Source organism: Pleurodeles waltl, chromosome 12, assembly GCF_031143425.1.
Source record: "Pleurodeles waltl isolate 20211129_DDA chromosome 12, aPleWal1.hap1.20221129, whole genome shotgun sequence".
NCBI classification, from domain to species: Eukaryota; Metazoa; Chordata; class Amphibia; order Caudata; family Salamandridae; genus Pleurodeles; species Pleurodeles waltl.
Window position 1 is genome coordinate 351,677,820 of NC_090451.1, and position 25,299 is coordinate 351,703,118.

General features: G+C 45.6%; 1 protein-coding gene across 3 annotated transcripts in view; it reads left to right on the plus strand.

Annotated features, from left to right (window-relative positions):
* Positions 1 to 25,299, plus strand: part of CEP89 (centrosomal protein 89) — a 1,116,496-nt gene that overhangs the window by 235,641 nt on the left and 855,556 nt on the right. The gene's annotated exons all lie outside the window — the stretch shown is intronic.

Here is a 25,299-nt window from a genome sequence, read left to right on the forward strand (position 1 = left end):
GCTCCTTGTCTTGCTCGACGCCCCCTCTGTCCCCAGACGCAATTGGCGACATCCTGGTCCCTCCTGGGCCACAGCAGCATCCAAAAACCCTAACCGCACGATTTGCAGCTAACAAGGCTTGTTGGCGGTCTTTCTTCAGGAAAACACTTCTGCACGACTCTCCACGGCGTGAGGGATCTGTCTTCCAAAGGGGAAGTTCCTAGCCCTTGTCGTTCCTGCAGAATCTTCAGCTTCTACTGTCCAGTAGCAGTTTCTTTGCACCCACAGCTGGCATTTCCTGGGCATCTGCCCATCTCCGACTTGCTTGTGACTTTTGGACTTGGTCCCCTTGTTCCACAGGTACCCTCGTTTGGAAATCCATCGTTGTTGCATTGCTGATTTGTGTCTTTCCTGCAGAATTCCCCTATCACGACTTCCTTGTCCTTTGGGGAACTTTAGTGCACTTTGCACTCACTTTTCAGGGTCTTGGGGTGGGCTATTTTACTAACCCTAACTGTTTTCTTACAGTCCCAGCGACCCTCTACAAGGTCACATAGGTTTGGGGTCCATTCGTGGTTCGCATTCCACTTTTGGAGTATATGGTTTGTGTTGCCCCTATCCCTATGTGTCCCCATTGCATCCTATTGTAACTATACATTGTTTGCACTGTTTTCTAATACTATACTGCATATTTTTGGTATTGTGTACATATATCTTGTGTATATTTGCTATCCTCATACTGAGGGTACTCACTGAGATACTTTTGGCATATTGTCATAAAAATAAAGTACCTTTATTTTTAGTATATCTATGTATTGTGTTTTCTTATGATATTGTGCATATGACACTAGTGGTACTGTAGGAGCTTCACTCGTCTCCTAGTTCAGCCTAAGCTGCTCTGCTAAGATACCATTATCTATCAGCCTAAGCTGCTAGACACCCTATACACTAATAAGGGATAACTGGGCCTGGTGCAAGGTGTAAGTACCCCTTGGTACTCACTACAAGCCAGTCCAGCCTCCTACACTAACCTTCACCTAGTGAAGGTTGGGTGCAAAGTTACTTAGTGTGTGGGCACCCTGGCACTAGCCAAGGTGCCCCACATCGTTCAGGGGGGGGACACCATTACACGCATGCACTGTACATAGGTCACTACCTATGTACAGCGTCACAATGGTAACTCCGAACATGGCCATGTAACATGTCGTGGATCATGGAATTGTCACCCCAATGCCATTCTGGCATTGGGGGGACAATTCCATGATCCCCCGGGTCTCTAGCACAGAACCCGGGTACTGCCAAACTGCCTTTCCAGGGTCTCCACTGCAGCTGCTGCTGCTGCCAAACCCTCAAACAGGTTTCTGCCCTCCTGGGGTCAAGGCAGAACAAAGGACTTCCTCTGAGAGAGGGTGTAACACCCTCTCCCTTTGGAAATAGGTGTGAGGGCTGGGGAGGAGTAACCTCCGCCAGCCTCTGGAAATGCTTTGATGGGCACAGATGGTGCCCATCTCTGCATAAGCCAGTCTACACTGGTTCAGGGATCACCCAGCCCTGCTCTGGCGCGAAACTGGACAAAGGAAAGGGGAGTGACCACTACCCTGACCTGCACCTCCCAGGGTAGGTGCCCAGAGCTCCCCCAGTGTGTCCCAGACCTCTGCCATCTTGGAAACAGAGGTGTCTGTGGCACACTGGACTGCTCTGAGTGGACAGTGCCAGCAGGTGACGTCAGAGGCTCCTTCTGATAGGCTCTTACCTCTCTTGCTAGCCAATCCTCCTTCCTAGGTAGCCAAACCTCCTTTTCTGGCTATTTAGGGTCTCTGCTTTGGGGATCTCACCAGATAACGAATGCAAGAGCTCATCAGAGTTCCTCTGCATCTCCCTCTTCACCTTCTGCCAAAGGATCGACTGCTGACTGCTCAGGACGCCTGCAAAACCGCAACAAAGTAGCAAGAGGACTACTAGCAACCTTGTATCGCTTCATCCTGCCGGCTTTCTCGACTGTTTCCATGTGGTGCATGCTCTGGGGGTAGCCTGCCTCCTCTCTGCACCAGGAGCTCTGAAGAAATCTGCCGTGAGTCGACGGAATCTTCCCCCTGCAACCACAGGCACCAAAAGACTGCATCACTGGTCCTCTGGGCTCCCTCTCAGCACGACGAGCGTGGTCCCTGGAACTCAGCAACTCTGTCCAAGTGACTCCCACAGTCCAGTGACTCTTCAGTCCGTTTGGTGGAGGTAAGTCCTTGCCTCCCCACGCTAGACTGCATTGCTGGGTACCGCGTGATTTGCAGCTGCTCCGGCTCCTGTGCACTCTTCCAGGATTTCCTTCGTGGACAGCCAAGCCTGGGTCCCCAACACTCTAACCTGCAGTGCACAACCTTCTGAGTTGTCCTCCGGCGTCGTGGGACTCCCTTTTGTGACTTCGGGTGGACTCCGGTTCACTCTACTTCCAAATACCTGTTCAGGTACTTCTGCGGGTGCTGCCTGCTTCTGTGAGGGCTCCCTGACTTGCTGTGCACCCCCCCCCCCGTCTCCTCCTCCAAGTGGCGACATCCTGGTCCCTCCTGGGCCACAGCAGCACCCAAAAACTAGCTAGCAAGGCTTGTTTACGGTCTTTCTGCATGGGAACACCTCTGCAAGCTTCATCGTGACGTGGGACATCCATCCTCCAGAGGGGAAGTTCCTGGTCCTCTTCTTTCTTGCAGAACTCCAAGCTTCTTGCAACAGGTGGCAGCTTCCTTGCACCCTCAGCTGGCATTTCCTGGGCTCCTGCCCACTCTCGACACTGTCACGACTATTGGACTTGGTCCCCTTGTCTTACAGGTACTCAGGTCCGGAAATCCACTGTTGTTGCATTGCTGGTGTTTGTTCTTCCTGCAGAACCCCTCTATCACGACTTCTGTGCTCTCTGGGGGTAGTAGGTGCAATTTACACCTACCTTTCAGGGTCTTGGGGTGGGCTATTTTTCTAACCCTCACTGTTTTCTTACAGTCCCAGCGACCCTCTACAAGCTCACATAGGTTTGGGGTCCATTCGTGGTTCGCATTCCACTTTTGGAGTATATGGTTTGTGTTGCCCCTATACCTATGGGCTCCTATTGCAATCTACTGTAACTTTACATTGCTTGCATTACTTTTCTTGCTATTACCTGCATAATTGTGGTTTGTGTACATATATCTTGTGTATATAACTTATCCTCATACTGAGGGTACTCACTGAGATACTTTTGGCATATTGTCATAAAAATAAAGTACCTTTATTTTTAGTACTTCGGTGTATTGTGTTTTCTTATGATATTGTGCATAGGACACCAGTGGTACAGTAGGAGCTTTACATGTCTCCTAGTTCAGCCTATGCTGCTTTGCCATAGCTACCTTCTATCAGCCTTACCTGCTAGAAACGCCTCTTCTACACTAATAAGGGATAACTGGACCTGGCACAAGGTGTAAGTACCTCTGGTACCCACTACAAGCCATGCCAGCCTCCTACATTGGGGCACTCTTTAATGCTTTGAAAAATGTCATTTCGGCTTTAAACTACTCTTCAATGAAATGAAGAAGTAGATATCAATCCCAAAATCCGTTTTGCTTGCCTTTCTCAACCAATAATGCTTTGGGTTGTCCACCAATCTGTTTGCGGATTTTCTCACCAACCATCCTATCCCGGCGCGGACCTAGTGACGTCACACTTCTCAGTCTCGTCCTCCTCAAATCAGATCCATGCAAATCTAAATGTAAAATATCGCGAGCACTTTAGAAAATCAACACACCAAACTTGTCTGTTTACTACAGGTAGGGAACACAATCTTTTCTGAAACCTTACTGACTTTTCAATTGTGGCTTTTAGCTCTAACAGATACTCATTCGATCTCAGTTTCCCTGACTCACAAGCAGAATTTGTCCTGCAAATTCTACCTTCAAACTGACATCAGATCCTCCTGGTGCACTTAGGAATCACCAAATCTCCGTCAAAACTAACACTCCCTTTTAACCCACACTCTACAGTTTGTTAACCACGCCCGATTGACCTATTAAACAGACAAATTACATCAACAAAGTGTCTCATACACTTGTACAATAACCAATCCTCCAGAGTCTTAGACCACGCAGGGTCCGTATACCAACAACCATGTGGGCAATTTTTGAGGACAGAGCACCACACACAGATGACGTTTGACGACTTCCCTACATACACCCTTTGGAGTACGCACACTCCTTAAACAACTTGATTAGAGTATGCAAGTTCCTCATTACTCACAAACATCACAATTCACCTGCAATTTGCTTAAGCAGTGCAAGCGCAAAATCTGATTCACTCACAGATCATACTAGGGATGCTGAGAACCTCTTCAAACAAGCATTGGCAAGACCCAAGTTTTCAGGAGATTCAATAATATCTCTACATTAAAGACATGTCAAACTCTTTAGGGGACATAATCTAGAAAATTGTTGTACCTAAAACTGAAAAACCATAGCAGTCTCTTAAGGAAACGCAACCTTTCGTCTGTTACCAAAACTGTGGACCATTTCAACTGGGAAACCATTGAGGCCTCTTAAGGAAACGTAACCATCCGTTTCTGCTACCTAAAACTATGAGCGCGTCTGGCCTTATTTGGTCTTATATGTTAATTGATAAGGGGACGCGTTAGAGGTTCGATGGACCTTTTGACTGCGCTTAGAGTGACTTACCATGGACCCGAATCTTACTCGTATCCTTAACCAACAATAGGACAGCAAGCTCAATAAATCATCATCAACATTTAGGAGTCAGTAATTTTCTAACACGCCATGACCCATGTGGTCATGAATAACCACATCTTTTAGTAAAATTTGAAAGTTTATTTCCCCAGATTAACAATGCTAATATGACGTAAATCAATCTTAATACCAAATGATATGCATACACAAACAACACAGGCTGACCAAAACGACGGAAAAATCTAAACTTAGACAATGCATTTATCATTAAACATTCAAGGGTTACAATGCAAATCAACAATGGTGGTAACTGAGTAAGAGAGATGGCATACATTTGTCAACAGATTAATAAAGACGTCCTTTGTTAATAACAATTATTGTGACAGTGACATTCTAGCTAACCCTCTAATTTGAATGGCATGTTTTGACTTCATGCAAAATAGAAAATTAGACAAAACATAATTTGAAAAACATCTGACTATGGCTCTATAAATATAACCGTTGGTACCTGTAGAAAGACAAAAAAAACCTACAACAAAGACATTTGCAGTTGTTATACTCCTCCTGTATGGATCAGCAAGCATAGACTTCTTTGTCAGTTGGGCATCCGTCTGGTCAGAATTGGCAGGGGAAAATGAAGGGGACTGGCTCAGCCGCGGTTGGGCACTAAATGAACTGAACCAACTTAGCAAAGGCATCAAACTATAGAAAACAGCATTAACGCTAACAATCAATGGTAACATTAATTACGCGATGAGGCTAAGGGAAAGGAAGGAAGGGCATTTGAAACTATCTGCTAAGTCCTCTGCTCTGCTAATAATAAAACATTCTGTTTATGTGTGGTCCGGATAAGTTAGTTACAAAGTAGTTTCTTGATGTCTCATTGGTCCATATAAAGGGTGTTTACAATACAACCAATAAACATTGATTCTTAAATCTGTGATATAGTTACAGTCTTTCACATGTCAACGATTGGCTCCTCTTCTCTTCTTCCCATCACCAGTTGTAGTCAGTTAACCTTTATTTGCAGACATAACTCCAGTCAGTGGTACTATTGTCTCGTCCTGGGAAAATTAGTTTCTCATGCACGAATGAAACAAATGTATCTAAGATTAGGACATAGCAGTACAGAACATGGTTCTCACAAGAAAGCTTGAGAAATCAGTTGTTTAACGTTGCAGTATTACATTTGGTCAGCTCTGTGTGAACAAGGAATAATGAACAAGTGTGTTCTCACTATTTAGATAGAAAAGCATTTACAAACGTTTATTTATGCAATGCAGCTTAACATGAGGCCTTGCCAACTAAGCCTGTTATTTCACCATTACTCTATGCCTTATAATTTTAAGCAAATGCATTTCATTAATATGTTAATATGATCCACTAATATGTTTTATTACACCTGTGAATATCATTTCTAAACAATCATTATCAAGTTTTAATGTTGTGCATGTTATAGTTACCACCTAGGTTGGCACATTTTCATAACACTGGATTCCTCTATATTAGCATATTTCATGTCAGATTCTTAGTTACTTGGTCAACGCTAATTTATTAGTAATTAATTCAGCTTTCTCACAGCCCAAAAGTGTAGTTGGTTTCACCTCTGGGTCTGTAGTGGAACCTGTGGCAGATATAGAAACCCCTGAGACGTTTGTCTCTCAGGGTGGCACTGGCCTTGCCACCCTAGCTGCTTGTCCCCTTAAAATGTATAAGTGCAAGCAGCATATCCTGGTAAATGGTGTTGAGGCTGAGGCCTACAGGGACACAGGTGCCAGTGTCACCATAGTAACTGAAAAACTAGGAAATCTTGGATTACTGATTAAAAAAAAAAAACGATACTCTTCATCTGATAGAAGATTTATCTCACACAGTGCACCACCCTTTAATTGAGCAGATCTGTTATCTTAAGGCAAGTATTACCCAGCATTGTCTTATAACATGCGGTATCATTTAGCTGTGTAAGCACTTCTTGCTTCTAATCAGTGTGATTCATTACTGCAACACTGACCCCTTTGTCTGCCTCTTGAATGATTATAAAATTATCCTCACACAAATTCTTCTTTGCAATTTTTTCATCATGAGTCAAATTATGCCTGCCTGCCAAATTTACTCGTGGTCTTAATGTGTTTATCTTCCAATGCAAATAAATCACCTATAACTCATTTGGCCTATACTTCTATATAATTCAGATGAGAACCTTGTGGCACAAATTTCGACTGTGGCTTCAAGCCACTATCACGTGGTAGGTCTGATAAAATACCCAAGTCTTTCATTACCCCTCCAATGCTGTTATACTCTGGGTCTAAGGACAACATTGTGCATATCTCATGTATATTTGATACCAAAAATTCTGATAATGCTGTCTGTGACTCAAGGATGACAGATTTAGGGCTATGCAATTTATAGTGACATTTCAATTTAACATTTCTGACGAATGTGAATTAAATAACATAAATTGATACCAAACATCCCTAGCTTCAGTGAATCATGTCGCTGGGGATCTCGTAGTGACCATTGTCCAGCACATGTATTTAAAATGGCTTCCCTGGTCACTTACTATGTCTGAGAATCGACAAAGACATAGCAGGGGCATATCTGATCTTGCAGACATGTCGTCACATGTAATATAGTGCACCCTGGATTAGGGCTGTAAGGTGTGCTAGAGGTGTGACTTACATATATTTTATGCAGTGTTAGGGGACATAGCACACAGGCTGTGTGCCATGTCTTGTTTTCACTTTTATGTGCACCAAGACACGCAGCCGGTCGTGCTTGGTGAGGGGTCCCTTAGGGTTGCACAATTCATGCTGCAGCCCTTAGGAACCCTCCTTAGTACCTCAGGCTGTAGGTACTAGGATACCATTTACTAGGGACATACAGAGGGTGCTAAAGGTTTGCCAGTTGGGGGAAACAACTGTGCAGGTTTGGGACAAGAGATCTGGCACTAAGAACCTGGTTAGCAGGAACCCAGTGCATTTTCAGTCAAAATTCATCCGATACCAGGCAAAAAATGGAGCATAACCATGCCAAACAGGGTGCTTTGCTGCACTAAGGTATCTTAGCCCGCCTCTCAATGTGAGTATCAGCTGTATTGTAAGACCCCTCCCCAAAGAACCTCCCCCGCCACCCTATAGTTCCCCAGGCTGTGAGTAGAGAGGCCCCTACCCCAGTGTGTGAGTGATCTATCTCCCTTTCATACCCAATATCTAAACCTGTTTAACTGTTAACGTCCACCAATCCCATTCCCCTTCTCAGGAAGTGTGTTGAGGTTGCTTTAGTCCTAAATGTCACCACTTATCCCGAAACATATCACACCTCTGGTCACCGCGGAATCTGATGTGCACATCAGTCGTTCCCAGTCCCTTCTTCAGCTCAAGCCTGCCAGCGTTTCCTGGAGGCATCACGGCCCATCCCCCGCCTCCTAGGGTTGGGAGGTTTGCGAGCTTACCCACCTATACTGTCGTGATTGTTGCCAGCCTCTTCCAAGCCTTTTCAAGGGAGGAGCATGTAGGAAAGTAGCCTCTTTCTAGCTTGGTTATCCCCACTTTTGGCCTGTTTCAGTGTGTTTGACTGTGTATACTGGGATCCTACTAATCAGGACCCCAGTAGCTATGCTCTCTCCCTTAAAATTGGTTGTTGCATACTGGTAACCCAGTATTTCACCCACAATTGGCATACTGGTGCCCCCATATAAATCCCTAGTCTATGCTACCTATGGTACCCAGGGCATTGGGATTAGAGGGGATCCCTATGGGGATCATCTTATCTTTTGTCACCCGTAGGGAGCCCATGCAAAGGCTTCTGCAGGACTGCCATTGCAGCCTGCGTGAAAAGGTGCATGCACCCTTTCACTGCCACTTACACTGCACCAGGTCACCTATAGGTCACCCCTATAGTAGGCCCTCCAGCCCTGAGGGCAGGGTGCAGAGTACCTGTGTGTGAGGGCACCCCTGCACTAGCATAGGTGCCCCCACGACCTCCAGGGCCATTTTACCCATGTTCTGGAAATAGGTTGCTACCTATCGAACATAGGCATGTTTGGTATCAAACATGTTGGAATCATACCCCAAGGCTTTTGCAAGCATTGGTTGTATGATTGCGTGCACTCTGGGGGCTCCTTAGAGGACCCCCAGTACTGCCATTACAGCCTTCTGAGGTTTTCCAGGCAGCCCCAGATGCTGCCACCTCTTAGACTGGTTTCTGCCCTCCTGTGGCGCAAGCAGCTCGAGACTAGGAAGGCAGAACAAAGCATTTCCTTTAGGAGAGGGGTGTTACACCCTCTCCCTTGGAAATAGTTGTTACAGGCTTGGGAGGGGTAGCCTCCCTAAGCCACTGGAAATACTTTGAAGGGCACATTTGGTGCCCTCTTTGCATAATCCAGTCTACACCAGTTCAGGGACCCCCAGTCCCTGCTCTGGCGTGAAGCTGGACAAAGGAAAGGGGAATGACCACTCCGCTGTCCATCGCCACCCCAGGGGTGGTGCTCAGAGCTCCTCCAGAGGGTCCATGGGTTTTGCCATCTTGGATTCCAAGTTGGCAGGGAACTCTGGGAGCATCTGAAAGGCCAGTGCCAGCAGGTGACGTCGGAGCCCTCCCCTGATAGGTGCTTACCTGTTTAGCTGACCAATCCCCCTTTCAGGGCTATTTAGGGTCTCTCTTTTGGGTGGTTCTTCAGTTTTGGATTGCAAGACTCCAGCAGGAATCCTCTGTATCTTTCGCTTCACCTTCTCACCGCAGAAACTGCATCTGGACCCTCCAGGAACTCTACAAACTGCAACCAAGAAGCAAAGATGACTTCTGCAACATTGTATCTTCAGCTCCTGCTAGCAGCTGCAACTGTTTCCTGGTCATGCATCCTCAGAAGACAGCCTGTCTTCAGCCTGCACCAGAAGAGCGAAGGAATCTCCTTTGGAGTGCAGGAGTCCCTCCCCTACTTCAGCAGGCACCTCTGCAACTATGACCGGCTGCGTGGGTCCCCTCTTCTGATGAGTTGCCTGGATCCTGCATCACGGGTGGTGGACTGAAGTGGTCCTGACGTCCTGCTGTCCAAATTTGGTGGAGGTAAGAGCTTGCCTCCCCACGCACGACAGTATCCCCATGCACCGCGTGTTTTGCAGTTGCCAAGGCTTGTTGGCATCCTTCCACAAAGTTCTTCGTGCACCTTGCAGCTCCATCCCCCAGCACTCTATCCTGCGACGCACAGCTCCTGAGTGGTGCTTCGGAGGCATGGGATCCTTTGTTGTCGTTTGGCGTGGGCCTCCTTTTGCACCTGCGTTGTCCCCATGCTGTGGGACTCCTGTGTACGCTGCCTGGTCTTCTGTGGGCTCTCTGAGTTGCTGAGAGCCCCCTCTGACTCTCCCTCCTGAGTAGTGTCCACCAGGTCCCTCCTGGTCCCAAAAAGTGCAATTTTCCATTAACCGCGAGCTTTGCATGTGCCAAGGCTTGTAGGCGGAATCCAGCGACGCAAAACAGACTGCAGTCTTCCATCCGGCGTGGGACATCATCTGCACCAACCAGGAACCTGCATCCTTCTTCTGGAACACCTGGAAGATATCCTCAGATATAACTTCGAAAATCTTGAGTACACATGGGGCCCCTCTGGCGTCCTTCCTGTCCATTGGGCTTCTGCTTTCTGCCTGCCCTACACGAACCAGAGCACTCCATGTTTGCCAGATATGACTTCTCCTAAACGATGGAGCCCCAGTCCTCTGAGGAGAGAGGGCAGCAAAATAAATATGACTTATCTCGGGCGCTAAGTAATAGGCTACTGACTATATAGCATTCATGGTATAAGTTGCTTTTTCTCTTCTTGTTCCTTTCTTTATCTTTTGTTGCAATTCGTACGTCTTTGAGACCTCTGAGGGGTTTAAGATAACGCAGTGACAAGGTTATTAGAACTAAAAGATATATGTTTATAGCAATGCTTGTATTATTCACGTGATTGTTGACACAGATTGCATTTGAAACTGAGAGATTTACTAGCACTTAACCGTAATGCCGATGTCAATTCATGAAGGTTGCGATATCTGCCTAAGTTGTAACTTGAAAATTCAATAAAGAAAGTTTGACTAAAGAGAACTGTAGAAGATGAAAAAAAGCAGGTCAACTAGTTCTCAAATTACTTTACTCAGGAGCAGGACAAGATACCTTCTGAGGTGCTTTTCATCATGTTTACATAAAAAGAAGTTCATTATAGTTGTTTAAGACTGATAGTCACGACAGAAAAATGTATGTGGGGTTTATAAAAACTGTAAACAAGATGTACAACGAATCAATTCGCAAAACGTAGTTGCAAATCGCACATCTATTTTATTGCTGCTAGGTTAAGATTTTGTAGAGTGACCTATATACTAATAAGTCAGTTCACAAAATCACCATTTCTCAGTAGCTTTACTATTTCACCTACCTCATTAGTATTCTTGAAGTAGATTAGCAGACCACCATATCTTTGGTCACATTTAAATAAAGTACTTTTTTTTTTTTAATTCAGCCTGTTTCCTTTAACAGAAACGTCTGCATTTAAGAAAAGAAATGTACTTTTTGTAAAAATAAATAAAAAAACAAATAAAAACAAAAACAAATTTCCTTTAAAAGTTGGAATTGGTTTCCTGGGCCACAGCCCTCTTCCAAACAAAAAGTTTTGTTTTTACATTCATAAAGGGAATGGGCTCTAAGTGGACCCCGTTTTGCCTCCTTGTTTGTGCCAGGTGCTATTTCCATTCACTTGTCATGTGACGATGGTTCTACTGTGCTAGAACCATAGGTTCTTATGCTGACTTGCCATGTAGAAGTGACATTCACACTCTGGAAGCCAAACATTCTACGCTACCCCGAAATGAACGTCCAGCTGTGGTGCGCAAATGGTGAGAACATAGGAGTATGTTGTTGCACAGATCTCTGTATAATAGCCTAAATTCCCCAGAACATATGTGTTATCCTTATATATCCTTAATTTGTTCCTACTGTTGCATCCTATTATTACTGCTTATGCATTTGTTTTTTTGGCCTCAGACAAACCCTATAAACCTAGGAAGCTTAATTTAAAAATGCAACATACTTGGAAGCTACATATGATTTGTTGTAGTCATGAGCTAGTCTCTTAAGCACGGATCTTGTACATAAGCCCAGGGGGACCCAACCCATGCCAGAGATTCAAGGTATCCACATACAATAAATGCACATCCAATGAATGGTATAATACATAATGTCACTGATTACCATGCACATCTGTCATGGATTTGCCCCTTACCTGTGCTGGACTTGCTTGTTCGAAATCCTATAAGATTACCTTAAGGCCAACATTGGCAGCTTTGTTTATTGAATGTCCTTGTTTGCCAGTCAAAGTGGGCTCCTTTTATTTGAGACAGTACTATTGTAGTGGTCTTTGTGAGATGTGTGAAAATTGTGGAAATCGACAGTACTGTGACTTTGTTGTCCCTCAAAGTATTCAGTAAATACTGTTGTTTGTCAGTAGTTCCACGATTGCAATAAAGTCTCGACAACCTCTTTTTCAAAACTTATTTATTTAGTGAATTGGCTGCCTAGAACCTCCTGTTGTTGCTACTTTATACCACGTTTCTCTATCCATTGAGAACATATCACAGATTTAGTTATTCTTACCCAGTAATCAAATTATATATAGTGCTTTATGTGGTTTCCTAACGAGTCCCCTAAATAAATGCGTAAAGTCTAGGTTAGACAGGTCCATATCTTTGGGAGATGAAAACGTATGAATTTTGCATTTCGTGATAAACGTACCATCTTAACTTTTTCAACCCTTACCCTTTAATCTGCTGCCACTCATGCAACCTGTGCTTTTACAGTGTTTCTTGCCTGGGCCTTCTGTTCTGTAGATCTTTACTGGTGTTATGCCCACTAAAGCCTACTTCAAGAGTTCCAATAATTTTATCTCCAGCACTCGTCCTTCCTTCTTTATTACCCCACCCACCGACGTTCTCTTATTAATCTCTTTAGGAACTTGAGGTTCTTTAAATTGCCAGAAAGTGACATGTTAGTTCTATACAGTATTCCAGAAATAAGCACATAAAACATAAAGAAGGTAGGACACCCCTAGCCCTCCACCCCCACCCAAAACTGGCGAGACTGTGGACACTACATATTTTGTGTTCTGAAACTTATGAATTCTTCCTTTGCAGAGCATTCTATCCTGCAGATCTGCAAAAAGTACGTTTTATGAAGGTCCCTTGTACCGGTAACACTATATTAATTCAGATCCATTTGCTCCTGTGTGGCCATACATATTAATTTCCAATTTACTGCCGCCATTTAACAGTCTCCTTAGCATTAAGAGTTTGAAGTGATAAGTTGCGTGTGTGGTTTAGCCTAAACAGTGCTGAGAGCGTTGATCATGCTAATTACCAGTGCTAATGCAGCTATAGCATGCATTTTTTTCTTTAAGTAGCCCTAAACGTGCGACATTGACTGATTGAGAAATCAATACAGCAAACAAAATCATGAGGCCCCTTCTACTCTTGAATAAAGGATTTGCTCTGACTCATATTATGGATCTTCGGTCCACAACTCTCCTCTTCATTTCTGAGAGACCATAGGAAAACAGATGTCTGCCATTTTATGGACAAGGCTAAAGCTATAAAATGCTATTTGCTTAGCTTATCAAGCGGGCGAATGAAGAATAGCAATTTATCCTGCTTTGTAGCTGGCGACTTGCTGCCTCTTCCCCACCTTCCACATCAAACTCCATCTTAAATCAAGAAAGCAGGTTATGCAGCTTCTAAATTCCACTCAGCATCGTTTTGCGGATGCATGACTAAAGGCTAATTTGTCTTTTCAATTGTAATAGACTTTAACACAAAGGAAATAAGTTAATTATTAAATCCTGCACTTATAAATGCCCCCCTGAGAATGTTCCCATTCTAGCTGTGCATTTTTAAGTGACACGTTATTAGTTAGAGAGTACATAGGTCTAAAGTGTATGCAAAAGAGTAATTGATTTTCATGGATTCCGCTGGCGCACTCATTAGTCAACACTAATTAAATCAGGATGTCTCAATTGTGTACTTCATGTACTGTACCTTTTCCAAACCGTGTTCAGCTTTGTAATGCTCCGAGGCTGAGCTGCTGTCAGGTAGCCACTGGTGGTGATCTTAGTGAAAAAGCATTAACCACATGTGCTATATATTTATTCTAGTTTCAACGCACTATACATCACCTTGCCACTTCAGAGTCTTTCAGTCTTGTCCAAACCTGTGGCATGCTCCTATAATTCTTATACTTCACAGTAGTCTAGAACTGACCCAAGCAATTTTTCTGTAGCGCCCTGTAGCGCTGGCGTCATAGGTTGCCTAAGTGGGGTTAACCAGGTACTGCATATGGTAGAGTGAGAACCCCATCTTTATATTCATGGTTTCATTCTAACTTCAATATGTGTACCCGTTTTGTGACACGGGGAGCATCATCCGATTTATTTATGGCCCCAGGATGTGGAGCGGGAGTTCCTATTGGAGTTAATTACTTATACATGTTCAGTAATGTAATTTAGATTGATCAGTTTGGTATACCAGTGCTGATGACATACTATTAGTGGCCCAGACGGAGAACACTATTTATTATTTCTTAAAATCCTTTGGGGAATTTTACTGAATTAAAAGTATTACCAGAGCTCAGTGAAATGGAAAATTCCCAATGTGGGGAGACTTTGTATCAGGAACAAAGCTTTAGGACTCATGGTTATGGATTGATTGGGTCAAGGAGTTTAATTACATCTGATTGCGTTTCAGAAGCAAAGGGCACTTGCTATCTGAATCTCTGGAAAGTACCAGAGCAGTGAAGAATTTGGCCCAGGCCCTAGTCTAGCACATAAAACTATGGGAGATTGCTCACTGCACCCTTTGTACTGGGGTACAACACATTAAGAATTGCGTGGGCTTGTAACAAAACAAATTTATTAATTGCAGGAAACACGTGGCATCCCAAGATATTCCCACCTGTAAGTTCAAAGGAATGAACTGGGAGCCAATGTGTGGCGAGGTTAGCTGCACTTTTGAACCATTATTATTTTGTTTTAAGGTCTGGATGACCCCAGACACGTCTGTAGGAGGTTAGCCTGGTTTGTAGTGGGTACCTAAGGTACTTACACCTTATACCAGGTCCAGTTATCCCTTATTAGTAAAATGTAGATAGTGTTCTAGCAGCTTAGGCTGGCTGTCTAGAGGTAGCTGTAGCAGAGCAGCTTAGGCTGAACTAGGAGACATGCAAAACTCCTGCAATACCACTATAGTTACAGAGTATTTATACACAATAAAAGACGATACTCAGTGTAACCACAAATGAAGGTAGTTTATTTTAGTGACACAAGGTCAAAAATATCTTAGAGGCAATACTCTTTCTGGAGGTAATTATTATACACAATATATACACTAGTAACGAAAATTAGGTAAGTGAACAGTCATAGAATAGTGCAAACAGTAGAAAATACAATAGATTACAATGGGCCTAGGGGCAATACAAACCATATACTAAACTAGTGGAATGCGAATAACAAATTCTCCCCTAGGCAAGTGTAGAAAAACACCAAAGGTAAGTAAAGTACCCCACCCCAGAGCCCAGGAAAGCAGGAGTAAAGCACAGCAAGTTTCCTCAGGTCACACTACCAGTCGTGATAGAGGATTTTGCAAGAACCAAGCAAGACTGCAAGCAACAAACAATGGATTCCAGGACCTGAAGACCTGTGGAGGGAGGAGACCAAGTCCAGAAGTCAAAGAAGAGTCCAGGAAGGACAGGAGCCCCTGCCAACCAAGAAGAAGGTGCAAAAGTGGATTCTTGGGTCAGAAGAAAAGCACAGAAGAGCACCAAAGAAGATGGCTGCGGATTCCTGCTTGGTGCAGGTGATGTCCCATGTCGGATTGTTGGATACAGGCTGTTTGCGTCACAGGATTCCACCAACAAGCATTGGTTCAAGCAAGTACGCGGTTTGCGTCAAAAAGGAGCTGCCTGGACCCAGGATTGACCTGGGGGAGGTCTCAACTCGGACTTTGGAGACAGAGGGGGCTCTCAGCACTTCAGAGAGCCCTCAGAAGACCAGGCAGCACCCATGGGAGTCACAGAACACAGGGACAAGGGAGATGCAAAGTGCGGTTAACCCAGCACTACACTGGAAGGACCCACGCCACCGGAGAACAACTCAGGGAGCTGTGTGTCACAGGATGGAGTTCTGGGGACCTGGGAGTCCCAGAGTACCGGTTGTCATTGCAGAAGGGTGCCTGTAGGAGCAGGGAAGTGACTCCATCCTTCCACAGGAGATTCCTTTGGTTCTTCTGGTGAAGGATGAAGACAGGCAGTCCTCAGAGCGTGCACACCTTGGAAACTTTTGCAAAAGCTGGTTGGAGCTGAAGTTGGAGGTCACAGGAGTCGTTCTGGATACTTTGTTGCAGTTACAGCAGTTTCTGGAGCAGTCTGCGCTTGATTTGATGGTCAGAATCTGAAGCAGAGGATGCAGAGGAGTCCTGGAGGAATCTTGAGGAAACACCCAGAGGAGACACCCTAAATAGCTCTGAGAGGGGGATTGGCTACCTACCCAGGTATGCACCTATCAGGAGGGGTCTCTGGCGTCACCTGCTGGCACTGGCCACTCAGAGGTCTCCAGAGGGTCCCCACACCTTGGAATCCAAGATGGCTAACGCCAGGGACACTTTGGAGGCGCTCTGGGCACCACCCCTGGGGTGGTGATAGACAGAGGAGTGGTCACGCCCCTTTCTTTTGTCCAGTTTTGCACCAGAGCAGGGACTGGAGGTCCCTGAACCGGTGTAGACTGGATTATGCAAGGAGGACAACGTTTGTGCCCTTCAAAGTATTTCCAGAGGCTCTGGGAGGCTACCCCTCCCAAGCCTGTAACACCTATTTCCAAAGGGAGAGGGTGTAACACTCTCCTCCCAAAGGAAATGCATTGTTCTGCCTTCCTGGGATTGAGCTGCTCAGTCCCCAGGAGGGCAGAAACGTGTCTGTGAGGTGGCAGCAGCTGCGGCTGCAGTGGAAACCTCAGAGCTGGTTTGGCAGTACTGGGGGTCGATGGTGGAGCCCCCAGGGTGCCTGGAATTGGCTCCCCAATGCCAGAATTGGGTTGGAGGTACAATTTTACATTCTTATACACCTCACATGGCCATATTCAGGGTTACCATTGTGAAGCTACATATATGTATTGACATGTATGTAAGTGCACGCTTATTATGGTGTCCCCGCACTCACGAAGTCCGGGAAATTGGTCCTGGACAACATGAGGAGCACCTTTGCTAGTGCAAAGTTGCCCTCATAAACAGTAACTTTGCGCCTGGCCTTCAGGAACTGAAGGTTTGACATATAGGTGACTTATAAGTTACGTGGTGCAGTGAAAATAGCTGTGAAATAGTGTGGCACTATTTCACTCTGGCTGCAGTGGCAGTCCTGAAGGAGTGTTTGTCCAATCCAACAATGGATTCCTGGGCCTGAAGACCTGTGGAAGAAGGGGACCAAATCCAAGAAGCACTGAAGAGTCCAGGGAGAACAGGAGCCCCTGCTAACCCGGATAAAGGTGCAAAAGAAGAACCACTGGTGAGAAGACAATGTCAGTATTGCACCAAAGAAGACAGGGTACTGTCTTATGTGGGGAGGCAAGCTCTTACCTACACCAAATTTGGACAGCTAGATGCTGGGACTGTTGGAGTCACTTTAGCCCACCACCTGTGTCGCTGGATCCATGCCTGTTGTCTGGAGAGGGGACCCAAGCCACCGGTCGTCACTGCAGAGAGGTGCCTGCTGAAGCAGGGAAGTGACTCCGTCACTCCACGGGAGATTCCTTTGGTTCTTCTGGTGCAGGCTGAAGACAGGCAGTCCTCGGAGGGTGCACGACCTGGAAACTGCTGCTGGGAGGAGCTGAAGATACAATGTTGCAGAAGTCGTCTTAGCTTCTTTGTTGCAGTTTCGTAGAGTTCCCGGAGCGGTCAACGGTTGATCCGTAGGTAGAAGATGAAGTAAAGGATGCAGAAGATTCCTACTGGAGTCTTGCAATCTGAATCTGAAGAAACACCCAGAGGAGAGACCCTAAATAGCCCTGGGAGGGTGATTGGTCACCTAACCAGGTAAGCACCTTTCAGGAAGAGTCTCGGACATCACCTGCTGGCACCCAGATGCTCCCAGAGTGCCCCACCACCTTGGAATCCAAGATGGCAAAACCCAGGGACATTCTGGAGGAGCTATGGGCACCACCCCTGGGATGGTGATGGACAGGGGAATGGTCACTCCCCTTTCCTTTGCCCAGTTTCACACCAGAGCAGGGACTGGGGGTCCCTGAACCAGTGTAGACTGGATTATGCAAGGAGAGCACCATCTGTGCCCTTCAAAGCATTTCCAGAGGCTCTGGGAGGATACCCCTCCAATGCCTGTGACACCCCTTTCCTAAAGGAAATGCATTGTTCTGCCTTCCTGGGATTGAGCTGCTCAAGCCCCAGGAGGGGAGAAGCCTGTCTGTGATGTGGCAGCAGCTGGGGCTGCAGTGAAAACCTCAGAAGGCTGGTATGACAGTTCTGGGGGTCCGCTGTGGAGCCCCCAGAGTGCATGGGATTGTGCAACCAATAATGGAATCAGTATTGGGGTACAATTCCCAGTTGTTACACACCTTACTTGGCCATATTAAGAGTTACCATTGTGAAGCTGGACGTAGGTATTGACCTATGTGCAGTGCACACTTAAAATTGCGCTCCCCACACTCATGAAGTCTGGGGAAATGGGCCTGGACGACATGGGGGCACCTCTGCTAGTGCAGGGGTGTCCTCATACACAGGTACTTTGCACCCAGCCTGCAGGGTTGGAAGACCTGATATGCAGGTTTACGTATAAGTGACTTGGTGCAGTGAAAATGGCTTTGAAATAGTGCATGTACTGTATCACACAGGCTGCAATGGCAGTCCTGTAGAAACCTTTGCATGGGCTCCTTATGGGTGGCAAAAGAAATGCTGCAGCCCATAAGGATCCCCTGGAACCCTAATGCCCTGGGTATCTATGTACCATATACTAGGGACTTATAAGAGGAGACCAGTATGCCAATTTGGAGTGAAATACTGAGTCACTAGTATTTTGTGACAAATTATGAAAGAGCATGAGCACTGGAGTTCTGATTAGCAAAACTACTGTGACAATTCAGAAAGCAGTGAAACACATTGACAAGCAGGCCATAAACCATAAGCACTGGGGTCCTGACTAGCAGGATCCCAGTGACAGTCATAAACACGCTGACATTAGGCAGAAACTGGGAGTAACATGCCAAAAACAGGGTACTTTCCTACAATCTCCACTCACCTGTGACCATTTTTTTATGTATCAAATTTCTTAACCTTGAGCTTTCCGAGGCACACACCTGACATTGGAATGCTATTAAAGTGTCTTAACTAACTAGATCATTTATGTTGTTTTTCTTTAACAGCAGCACAGATGGGAGGAGGGCAATTTTTAACCTACATGACATTTTAGGCATGGCTTGACAGGGCAACTGTGATTTGACCTTTTAAACACACCAATATTATTCTACAGTTCTTTGCTTCTACACAAATGCTTATGCACTCATATGCTGTTTATCTCTAATGGTTCACATTACCATACAACATTAATTTAAAGCCATAGCTGATGGCATTGCCAATGCTTGTTTTTCGTTGCTTAAAGTAATAGCATCCTCCCCCATAAAAAAATCCTGTTTTGGTGCAATTCAATACAGCAGCGTTATGTGTATAACATTACAGGAAGCTGTATTCAGTTTTAGAGGGTTAAGAATACCTTAATTATTTTTTTTTTTTTAAATGATAGAGGATAAATAGAGACAGCACTAATGTGCATTCCTGTCTCAAAATTATATTTTTTCGAAATGGGCTTATGTTCCCATCATTTCTCTCTTGTGTCACATCTGATTACCACTCACACAACTTTGTGTATTGCGAAAGTGGGACAAAGCTAGCAGTCCTGTATCATTCAAGCATGCCCAAAGTATTGCATAGTAATAACCTATTGAAATGGTCAAAATAGTAATCTGAATTTAATATACTGCTATAGTGGTCAGTACCTATGTGACTAATGCAGAAATCTGCTTTATTTGGGGAAAATTATAATTTTCTGAGTGACCCAAACTTTAATGTTTATATAAAGATGTTTGGTGCGAGCAGAACTCCGAGAACAATCTAATATGCCGCACTTCAGCAAAAGAAAATGCAGAATTCCCCCTTGTTGCAAACAACCCCCACAGCCATTGGGCAAGACTAGGAAGGAGAGTGGAAATTCGTCTCTGGGGGCATAACAAGCTGTAGACCTTAGTTAATAAAAAAAAAAAAAGGTTTAGTCTGTGAAGCTTACACTCCCCATGATTAAAAAAAATATACAAATACATAAAAAATGCCTTTTCTTGTTTTTTTCCCACTCGTGGCAGGTGTTTTTGAAATGTAGGAGAGAATAAAAGAAGGAAAGAACCACTGTTAGATGTGCCAAGCTCAATTGAGTCATAGTTCAGTACATAATTTTTTGGGTTTTTTTTAGTCAAGAAAATAAAAACAAGAGCCAATGGGAATATTTCCATAATATTGCCATGGAGAGATACAGTCTTACAACTAATATCACAAGAAAACTTGAAATTGACCAGCTTAGGTTGTAACTTTCTTTTAGCTCCCAATGCCCACCCCCCTTGTGTGGAAGTTTCATGTGTCAAATGTGTCCGGAATCCGTCCTTGGTTCCACCTCCCTGGTCCACAGGTCATAACAGCAGCTAGGCAATCCGAGGCATCCACTGACTTCAGAGAGAGTGCCTTCTCCCCTCTGCATCTGAGTCCCCTGGTGTAGGTAGTCTGTCTTCTGGGTATCCTTAGTTGGGGGCACTCTACAGCCTTCCTCTTGCCTCTGGTTTCCTCGGTGTCCCCTGGGAAGGGTCCTGAATCCCACAAACTCCAACCACTACTCTTTGAGTTAACCTATGGGACAACTAGGTGGGTAACTACCTTGCACCTGGTTGCTGAGGACACATACTGTACTTACCGCTGGTGTTTCTATCTACACCCAGCCCCTAGCTAACTACCACACTTACCTTAGTTGGGGTTGCTATTTCAAATTCCACTTTTTTAATATATAGTTTGACCCTACATAGGGCCCTGTGTATTTTTATGCTATTTTGTATATATTGTGTGTAGATATCTCCAAAGGGAGATATATCAATGCTAGTCTAGTAGTAGTACTGTAATAAAGTATTGCTTTATTTTTGAAACACTTGTGTGGTTCTTTCTTGTGAGTTAGTTACTGACTGAAAACTGTGGTATTGCAAGTGCTTTACATTCCGCCTGGATAAGCTTCAGCTGCTTGCTTCGGCTCCCCCGGGAGAGTTTTTGCTATCTGGACACCTATTAGCTATCACAGAGGGTTGCCTGGACTTGGTATAGGGTGCTACACTATAGGTGTCACCATAAACTGAGCCAGCCTCCTACAGTATAAATTTAGTGGATGTTCACCAGGCATTTAAGAGGTAATTAACCCCCTGGGTGCCAAGGACGTAACAGGTACTTCCTTGGCTGCACCGCTTGGGTGCCGAGGACGTAACAGTTACGTCCTGGTTCTGGCCCACCCCTCTCCCCTGCGCAGGGATGAAAGGGGAATCGCTTCCCCTTCCACCCCGACCCCCCTGTGACATCTGATGACATCAGTGCGCGATTGCGCGCTGAACTCATCAGAGGTCGCTCCCATTGCACTGGAAGCTCAGCTTCCAGCGCTATCTGATGGGGGGGGGGGGTGATCAGAGAAGCCCCAAAGGAAAGGAAAGGCTTTTCCTTTCCTTTGATGTCTTTCTGAGCATTCCTGTAGCCTGATCGCATAGCGATCGGGCTGCAGGAATGCCGCCCACTAAACACCAGGGAGTTTGTTTACTTTGTGTAAACTAATGAGGGGAGTGGCCAGGGCCATTCCCCAAGGGAAGCATTTTTTTATTAGGCCTTTTCTGCCCTTGGGGGCAGATCAGTCTATTTTTGTAAGGCCCATCTGCCCCCAAAGGGGGTGTGGGGGGGGCAGAAACTCCACTAGACACCAGGGAACCATTTGTTTAAAAAAGAGGGTTGGGGGCCACACCCCCACCCCAAATAAATGGGGACAAAGTTATTCTGCCCACTGGTGGACAGATGGGGCAATTGCCCCTGATCCACTCCCCGGCAGAGGGCAGGGGGAAGCCTACTAGAAGCCAGTGAATTAAAAAAATATATATATTGAGGTGGTGGCTACCAGCCAGTATGGGCATGGTTATGCCCCCACCCCAACTGAAGGGGGTAACAGTCTTTCAGCTCTCCCCCGCACACTAAAATATCCTATCCAAACGGCAAGCAAGAGGACATGTGGTTATTTTGGGTTTTGATTTTACATTTGGGCCGTGAGAGCTTGGCTAACTCTCAATATCATCCCACTTGGAATGGTGAGGGCTACACTTGGACTTTTGGACGCTGCCATGTAGAAAAATCTACAAGACCTAGACACATCTGAAAACTAAACATCTGGGTGAGTCCAGGGTGGTGTGCTTCACATGCACCCTGTACCATTTTCTTACCCACAGTGCCCTGCAAACCTTCAACTTTGCTTAAAATCACACATTTTCCCCACATTTTTGTGATGCCACTCTCCAGAATCTGAGGGAATCCACAAAATTCCTACCAGCCAGCATTGTTGCATCTGTACCGATTAAAAAGTATGCCCCACTTGCCAGCCTAAAAACGTTTTTATTTTCAAATTGCCCTTTTGGACCCACTTTGGTTCCCCCTCACTTTTGACATGTTTTTGTCTCTTCCCTGTCACAGGCACTTGGCCCACCTACACAAGTGAGGTATAATTTTTATAGGGAGACTGAAGGGAACGCTGGATGGTAGGAAATTTGTGGTGGTGCGGTGATCCCACACAGAAATGTGGGGAAACAGTGATTTAGTTTTTTAGCTAAATTTGAAGTTTGCTGAGGATTCCCGGTAAGAAAACACTGGGGGATCTATGCAAGTCACACCTCCCTGGACTCCCTCGGGTGTCTAGTTTTCAGAAATGCCTGGGTTTGGTAGGTTTCCCTAGATGGCTGCTGAGCCCAGGAGCAAAAACACAGGCAATCACTCTCTTTCCCCCCCCCCCCCCCCCCCCCCTCAAAAACAGGTAGTTTTGTAATTGATAATTTTGATGTGTCTATGTAGTGTTTTGGGGCATTTCTTGTTGCGGGCATTAGGCCTACCCACACAAGTGAGGTACCATTTTTATCGGAAGATGTGGGGGGAATGCTGGGTAGAAGGAAGTTTGTGGCTCCCCTCAGATTCCAGAACTTTGCAGCACCGAAATGTGAGGAAAAAGTTTTTTGTTTTTTTGTTTTTGCCAAATTAGGAGGTATGCTAAGGATTCTGGGTTACTGAACCTGGTGAGAGTGCCACAAGTTACCCCATCCTGGATTCACCTAGGTGTCTAGTTTTCAGAAATGTCCAAGTTTGCTAGGTTTTCCTGAATGCCGGATGAGCTAAAGGCCAAACTCCAAAGCTAGGCACTTTGCAAAAAACAGGTCAGTTTTCTTTGGTAAAATGTGATGTGTCCATGTTGTGTTTTGGGGTATTTCCTGTCACGGACAATAGGCCTACACACACGAGGGAGGTACTATTTTTATCAGGAGACTTGGAGGAATGCTGGGTGGAAGGAAGTTTGTGGCTCCTCTCAGATTCCAGAACTTTGCATCACTGAAATGTGAGGGAAAAGTCTTTTTTTTATTTGTTGCCATATTTTGAGATTTGCAAAGGATTCTGGGTAATAGAACGTGGTGAAAGCCCCACAAGTCACCCAATTCTGGATTCCCCTAGGTGTCTAGTTTTAAAAAATGCACAGGTTTGGAAGTTTTCCCTTGGTGCGGGCTAAGCTAGAGGCCAAAACCCACAGCTAGGCACTTTCAAAAAACATGTCCGATTTCAATTTAAAAATGTGATGTGTCCATGTTGCGTTTGCTTTCGCAGGCACTGGGCCTACCTACACAAGGGAGGTACCATTTTTGTCAGGAGAATTGGGGAAACACAGAATAGAAGAACAAGGGTTTTTGCCCCTTGTCTTTCTCTACATTTTTTCCTTCGAAATGTTAGACAGTGTGTAAAAAAGAGGTCTATTTGAGAAATGGCCTGTAATTCACATGCTAGGATGGGGACCCTGGAATTTAGAGATGTGCAAATAACCACTGCTTCTCAGCACCTTATCTTGTGCCCAGTTTGGAAATACAAAGGATTCCTTGATATCTATTTTTTATATTTCACCAAATGAACTGCTGTATACCCGTTATTAAATGAAAACCCATTGCAAAGTGCAGCTGGGTACCTAGGGTGCTTGATGAACCTACAAGCCCTATATATACCCGCACCCAGAAGAGTCCAGCAGACATAACAGTATATTGCTTTAAAAACCTGCCATAGCGGGAAAAAGTTATAAAAGAAAACATGGACAGAATTATTTCATTTTTTCACCTCAATTTCATTTTTTTTTTTATTACAGCTGTTGCCTTCTGTAGGAAAGCCTTGAAGGATCTACACAAATGAACCTGTGTTGATTTCAGAATTTTGTCTACTTTTCAGAAATGTTTAGCTGTCTGGAATCTGCATTGGTTTCAGACCCTTTACTATCTCTTACTAGAAGGAGGAAGAAAACACACAAATTTTTTAAAAAAATAGGGTATGGGGGGGGGGGGCAACCAACATGGCCGACGGGTTGTGAAGCCCAGAGGCTCCACAACCACACACCCTGCAGACACATCAATCTGGTGTCTGGAGGGGGGCCTTTCACTGGCCAGGCCCTCAGGACGATGTTGGGAATCCCCGGGGGCAAAGTGAGCAGACACTGGAGAGCCCGGTGAGCGTTTCATCGGCGCGGGCGGCACTCGGCAACAGAGGGCCGGAGCACGGTCCGGGAGTCTTGCAGCCTGCGCTTCTGCGTTGGGTTTGGAGACTCGGCGGTCTCCGTTGAGGACCGGCGGAGGGAGGTGGTGGAGAACAGTAGGGCCCCTCCAGGAGCACCCGGCAGCCGCGCGGTAGGTGCAGATCGCGGGCGCATTTGGAGCGACGCTGGAGGCAGAGCGGTCCCGGTGAGGAGAGAGAGCCGGGGACCCCGGGAGGGGAAACATCAGCTCGCAATGCCCCATAGAGGAATGGGGGGAAGGCGGCGGGCCCCAGGATGCCCGGTCCTGGGGCATGCCTGACACTGTTGCCTGACCCCAACATGGCGCCCGAGGTCAGCCCACGTGGAGCCTCCCCATGGAGGCACATAGCCGAGGGGTAGCAAGACGAACATTTCTCTCCCCGTGAAATGGATTTATATGGTGGTTTCATTGCTGGGAGACATATCCTGGTAAGGTGCAGCAGGGGATCAGCAGAGGAAGTGGTGCCTACAGTGGCAAGAGGAGGACAAATGAGCGAGGTATCTGGGGGACGCCTATGCCTTGACGAAAGCTACAATCCAATAGGGTCTCCAGTTATTTTGCCCCTCCAGATCCAGGGTGCCCCCGTCGCCGCGGTCAGGGAACATGGCACTAACTAAGGACAACCTACTGTCGTCCCTTCGCACCTTCATTACGGAATTACGAGAGGAACTTACGGCTGACTTTAAGACC